The sequence below is a fragment of the Marmota monax genome, unplaced genomic scaffold (genome assembly GCF_021218885.2).
Source record: "Marmota monax isolate L192 unplaced genomic scaffold, Marmota_monax_Labrador192_F-V1.1 WCK01_AAM20220418_F8-fsc00017, whole genome shotgun sequence".
NCBI classification, from domain to species: domain Eukaryota; kingdom Metazoa; phylum Chordata; class Mammalia; order Rodentia; family Sciuridae; genus Marmota; species Marmota monax.
The window spans coordinates 21152144-21158450 of NW_026695241.1; the positions used below are offsets into that span (position 1 = coordinate 21152144).

The following is a 6307-nucleotide window of genomic DNA, read 5'->3' on the forward strand; positions in this document are numbered from 1 at the left end:
GGATGGCAAGTTTGAGGCCAGCCTCAGCAACTTAGCAAGGCCCTAAGCATCTTAGTGAAACTCTGGCTCAAAATAAAAATAAAAAGGTCTGGGGATGTAGTTCAGTGATAGAGTACGTCTGGGTTTAATCCCTGCTACCAGAACAAACAAAAACCCAGACAGGGCAGAAGTTGCCAATAAAGATGTGCCAATCCCCTGAGGTATCCTAGAGAAACACAGGCAACAAGTCATCAAATGAATATTTTCAACCAATAGGCCCCTAATATCCAAAATCTACATATACTCCAGTAAGAAGAAGATAGACTAACCAATGGGGAGAGAAAGGCCAAAGACTTGTATAGGCACTTCAGAAATGATAAAAAGATCTTTAAAAACATTTGACTTCAACAACAACAAGTGCTGGCGAGGATGTGGGGAAAAGGGTACACTTGTACATTGCTGGTGGGACTGCAAATTGGTGCAGCCAATTTGGAAAGCAGTATGGAGATTTCTTGGAAAGCTGGGAATGGAGCCACCATTTGACCCAGCTATTCCCCTTCTTGGTCTATTCCCTAAAGACCTAAAAAGAGCATGCTACAGGGACACTGCTACATCAATGTTCATAGCAGCACAATTCACAATAGCAAGACTGTGGAACCAACCTAGATGCCCTTCAATAGACGAATGGATAAAAAAAATGTGGCATTTATACACAATGGAGTATTACTCTGCATTAAAAAATGACAAAATCATAGAATTTGCACGGAAATGGATGGCATTAGAGCAGATTATGCTAAGTGAAGCTAGCCAATCCCTAAAAAACAAATGCCAAATGTCTTCTTTGATATAAGAAGAGCATGAGAAGAAGATTAACATTAAACAGGGATGAGAGGTGGGAGGGAAAGGGAGAGAGAAGGGAAATTGCATGGAAATGGAAGGAGACCCTCAGGGTTATACAGTGGAGGGGGTAGAGAGAGAGGAGGGGAGGGGAGGGGAGGGGAAAGGAGGGGAGGGGGGATGGGAAAGGCAGCGGAGCACAACAGACACTAGTATGGCAATATGTAAATCAATGGATGTGTAACTGATGTGATTCTGCAATCTGTGTATGGGGTGAAGGTGGGAGTTCATAACCCACTTGAATCAAAGTGTGGAATATGATATGTCAAGAAATTTGTAATGTTTTGAACAACCAACAATAAAAAATAAAATTAAAAAAAAGAAATACACACACAAAAAAAACATTTGACTTCATTAATTATTTAGGATAATGTAACTTAACAATAAGTCATTTACAAAGGAAGCAAATTTTTAAAAATGATATTATCCAACAATAGTGAGTCACTGTAACAACGGGATGAGAGAATAAATTGGTTCAGACACTTCAGAGAACAGGCAGTATCTAGTATGGTTGAAAATTCCCAGATGTTGTGTGCCCCAAACCTGACCACTCCCCCTCCGCAGTCTCCCAACCTAGTCTGGATTATCTATCACGAAGCAGTGAGGTCTAGGGCGAGGGGCTGGCTTTCCTGTCTCTCGTTCCTTCTTTTCTTTTCTTCCTTCCCTCTCCTCTTCCCTCAATCCTTCCCTACTTTCTTGTTTGTCTTTTGAAAGAATGAAATAAAACATATATATAGAAGAATGGATAGAACACATTTGGATGTTTAAACAAATAATCATAAAATAGTGCTCTGTGCAGCAACACTCAAGTCAAGAAGCTGTAATCATCAGCATTGAGAAGCTCCTCATGCAACCTCTGAGAGCATCACAACCTCCTCCCTCCCTGTCGGAATTATTTACTATCATCCTAGCTTCTGTGACCTTAATTCCCTTTTTATTCTTTGTAATCTGCCATCTAGATCCGAACTTTGCAGACGTGGATTCCACTGTAGGCATCATTTTGCATCACGCTCCTTTCCCTCAATATTCCGGTTGCAAGATTCAAGTAAAATGCTGACTAGAGCTATAATTTTCATTGCCATATTATATGAATACACTATGGTGCATTTTCCCACTGTACTTGTTTTTTTTTTTTTTTTTTGCTTTTGTTTTTGCTTTGGTATTGGGGATTTAACCCAGGATTGCTTTACCACCACTGAACCACATCCCCAGTCCTTTTTTGTTTTTTATTTTGAGACAGGGTCTCACTAAGTTGCTTAGGGCCTTGCTGAGTTTCTGAGGCTGGCCTCGCACTTGTGATCCTCCTGCCTCATCCTCCTGAGCCACTGGGATAACAGGCCTTCACCACCATGCCCAGCCCATTCTATTCTTTTTTTTTTTTTTTTTGCCTTAACCAAATCTTCCTTAATCTTTATTATTGAAAATCGGGACCAAGAAATGATCATCTTGTACCCCAAAATAAAACCTTACTTTTGCCAAAGTCCAAAAAGTCCTAGCAAGTACCACTATAAATGGGATTCCACAGAATAGGGAAGGTATCAAGGGCCAGGGGATACAGGTGGTGAGATGCTGGGGCTGAGCCAGCTCCGTGCACTGCTGGGAATCTGGGGCTTCTTTGTGAGTGTTGTAAAGGGAAACTCAGGGAATATAGTGCTAGGCTCCTCTTTGGTCTGGGCCAAACCTATCAGGGCTAAGCGTTGGGCAGGTGGGGTGGAAAAATAGGTTTTTTGTTCTTCTGAGTAACGCTCTTGGGGTGTCACAGCACCCCGGTAAGTCCAGTCATGCCAATGGAAATTGAAGCCTTCAAGCAGGGTAATTCAGGCAGCTCTAGAAGGTACACAGTCAGGGGGCTTTCTCCGTGGCAGATCTGGCGTCTCTGTCCCTGGCAGCAGCACGACACCTCGGATGGCAAACAAGCCCCCAAATCGGGGGTGTATGCACACACCTGCTATGTGCTGAGTTCCCCATGGGTCAGCTTCCACATCTTGGCGTTGGTAGTAATAAGCAGCTCCTGCCACATGGGCTGCTGTCTGGGCCAGAATCTTAGGGCACCCGTTGGGGTATACCTCGTAGTCAGCAATGACTTCCATCTGCAGCTCTGGGAGGCTCTGTCTAACACGTCTCAGGTGGTAGGCCACACACTGATCCACAGGGTCAGTTAGTGGTTGGAGGTGGTGGCTCTGCAAGAAGGGCTTAAGGCCTGGTCAAACATGGCCAGTGTGCTGAGTACCAAGAAGGCCAGGGTAGGTCCTGGCAGTGGCAGGTGGAAGGCTGGAGGCAGGAGTTCATTGTACCATGCCACCTGGAAGGGGTAAACCTCGAAGCCAAAAGCCCATTCTATTCTTAACAGACAGCTTGCTTGTAGTTCAAGACTATTACAAACAATGCTGCCAAGAACATTCTTACACATCAATCCCGGTACACATGTGTTCTTGCTCTTCTCCAGGGTGATGACCTGGAGTGGCTTCCTTTAATCCAGGCTTAGAGCATTCATGTTTCTTCTCTGTCTCCTCTTTCAAAACTAGCTCTCGGGAAAGGATCATAAATTTACTCATGCTAAGGTATAAATGGCCAAGAAGGATTAATGTGTATCCTATCTCATATAACTGGGGGTGGGGAGCAAATGAATTAACCTTTAATTGTTGAATTTTAAGTTATCAGGAGGCTGGTGGTAGAGAAATCAGCTAAGTTTGGCCCTGGGAGCAGAGGAACTTGGCAATATAACACCATAAATCAAGAAAACTATAAAAGCACACAAACAACAACAAACCAGCCAAGATGGAATATTCTGTTTGAAAGGTCAGAAACCAGGCATAAGAAGTGAAGTCCCTTGCCCAAGGCTCAGATAGCAGTTGATGGCTGACCCCATGGATGCTGGAGTAGTTGAAAGAAACCCTTATGGCCAAACACCTGCACTTGAGCCCTGGCTGCATCAACCACATGAGTCGCCTCCCAACCCCAGTTCCTCTTCTGTAAGGTCGACATGATGGTAGTACTTACCTCATGGGGTTGTAGCAAAAATAGAATAAGGTGATGATGCATTGAGTGAGTGCTCAAACAGTATTAGGCATCCTTCTCCTTATTTTTATTATTTGAAGCTGAGTAGGGCACTTCGTGCAAGTCCAGGTGGATGCTGAATATCCCCCAAACGCCCATGTGTTTAAAGGTTTGCTCCTTAACATGGTGTTATTGGGAGGTGTTAGAACCTTTAGGAGATAGAACCCAATGGAAGTCTTTAGGTCATTGTGGGTGGGCATGCCAATGAAGAGAATCATGGGACCCCAGACCCCTTCTCTTCCTCTTTTGTTTCTTGCACATGAGGTGAGCAGTTTATTCTGCCACATTGTTCCACCATTGTATCCAGCAACCCTATCGAAGGCCTAAAAGCAACAAGTCCACTCAGTCATGGACTGGAAGTTCTACAACTGTGAACCAAAACAGCCTTTTCTCTTTATAAGTTAATTATCTCAGATATTTTGTTATAATAGCAGAAATCTGACTAACCCACCAAGTAAGCCAGTGATCTGAGTAGGACTGACTGTTGCTGACAGAGATTCTGGCAGGTTTAAAATGTAAGTGGTACAGAAGAGAAAGAGTTATGAAAGCAGCATATCTGCTGGGCAGGAGCAAAGTGAGGAATATCCAGAATTGAGCTGCTGAAGGCTCATCAGTGGGTGAGTGGAGAGGCTGGGGCCAGAGAGGCAGAGGGACTGTTGTCATAGGCCAGGCCCAGGGAGAGATTTGAGTGGGTCTAACTGGGTCAGAACAGAGAAGTCAGGTGTAGTCAATAAATAAGTAGCAAGGTGCAGGGCAAAAAGTAGGTCAGAGAACAGAGACAAAGATATATACACTCACAAGGTGGCTACTTAGGGTGGCTGTAGCAGACTTGCTGGAACTTAATTGTGAGATTTCAGCTGTGGTCAAGAGCCCCTGTGTGTGTGTGTGGATGGCTTCCTGTCTGAATACCAAAGGAGTCCCCCAGCTTTTCTACCTCAGAATTTTGTCCTCAGTTTGGAAGTTTGCTCAGTGTACCTACATGCACAGTCATCGCAGGAAGTATGTATGGAGGTCAGGTGGTGGGAGGTTGCCAGTGGAGGCTGAAGGTTGTTGATGAATGTCCCAGCCTCCCATATTTCAGCAGGATAATTCTAGGAAATTTCTATCCAATTCTTCAGAAGGTGTCCAGGGACATTGAACCAATCATTTACAGTGATGACCAGCTCAATGACCCACCGTTGGTTGGCTTTCCCTCCTTCATTCTGACCTCTTCTTTACTTTCTCCCTGAGATAGTCTCCCTGTTAAACTATTGTGACCCCAGTCCTGTCCTTAGGCTTTAGGAGGGATCCAAACTAAATGGTATTATTATCATCTAACACAAACCTGGGAGCTAAGATTTTTTAAAAAATCTAGTTCAGAGTTTTTAAAAACAATATAGTAGGGGTTGGGGCTGTGGCTCAGTGGTAGAGTGCTTGCCTCGTACACATGAGGCACTGGGTTCGATCCTCAGCACCACACAAAAATAAATAGATAAATAAAGATATTGTGTTCATCTACAACTAAAAACAAAACAACATGGTCAACATGAAAATCAGGATTTTTTTGCCAACAGAAAATTTCAATAATAAAGATTAGATCATAGCAAAATCAAATGTTCTAATGTATGAACCAATAAAATGTGGACAGGTATATAAACTACAGAAAAAACAAAGTCTAATGTTAGAAGAAAATGCAAGCCATCCTGGAAATATACCCAGGACCACACAAGAGGTTGTTCATCGCAGGCTGTTTGTGGTAATGGGAGTTGGGACTTCAGGAGCTCAATACTACGGGCATATGTTGCTTAGAAGCAAAAACTAAGCATACCATGGTATTACGGTTTAGATTTAAAAATTGCCTCCCAAGAGCTCATGTGTTAGACAATGCAAGAATGTTCAGAGAGGAAAAATGATTGGATTATGAGAGGTGTGACCTCATCCTTTTGTTGGATTCATAATTTGAAAGGACTACTGGGTGGTAACCGGAGGCAGGTGGGGTGTGGCTGGAGGAAGTAGGTCACTGGGATGTGGCCTGGACTATGTCTCCACCCTCTCTTTCATCTTTGGCTGCCTTGAGCTGAACCGCTTTCTTCCACCACACCCTTCTGCCATGATGTTCTCCCTCATCTCAGGCCCAGAGCAATGGAGTTGGTTGACCATGAACTGAAACCTTTGAAAGCATGATCCCCAAATAAAGTTTTCCTCCTCTAAGCTGTTCTTGTCAGGTATTTGGTCACAGTGACAAAAAGCTGACTAATACTCAGGGCTATGTGAAGAGGTTGTAGAACAGTGTTGAGAGAAAACAGAAATAGACTAAGATCTATGGCACAGTATCATTTACATAAACACACTGTGTACAGACACTTTATTAGGAAGCATACAGACACTATAATAC

General features: G+C 43.5%; 1 pseudogene; it reads right to left on the reverse strand.

Moving 5' to 3' along the window:
• Positions 1 to 2374: 2374 nt before the first annotated feature.
• On the reverse strand, positions 2375 to 3286 carry LOC124090436 (cyanocobalamin reductase / alkylcobalamin dealkylase-like; annotated as a pseudogene).
• Between the last annotated feature and the right edge of the window lie 3021 nt (positions 3287 to 6307).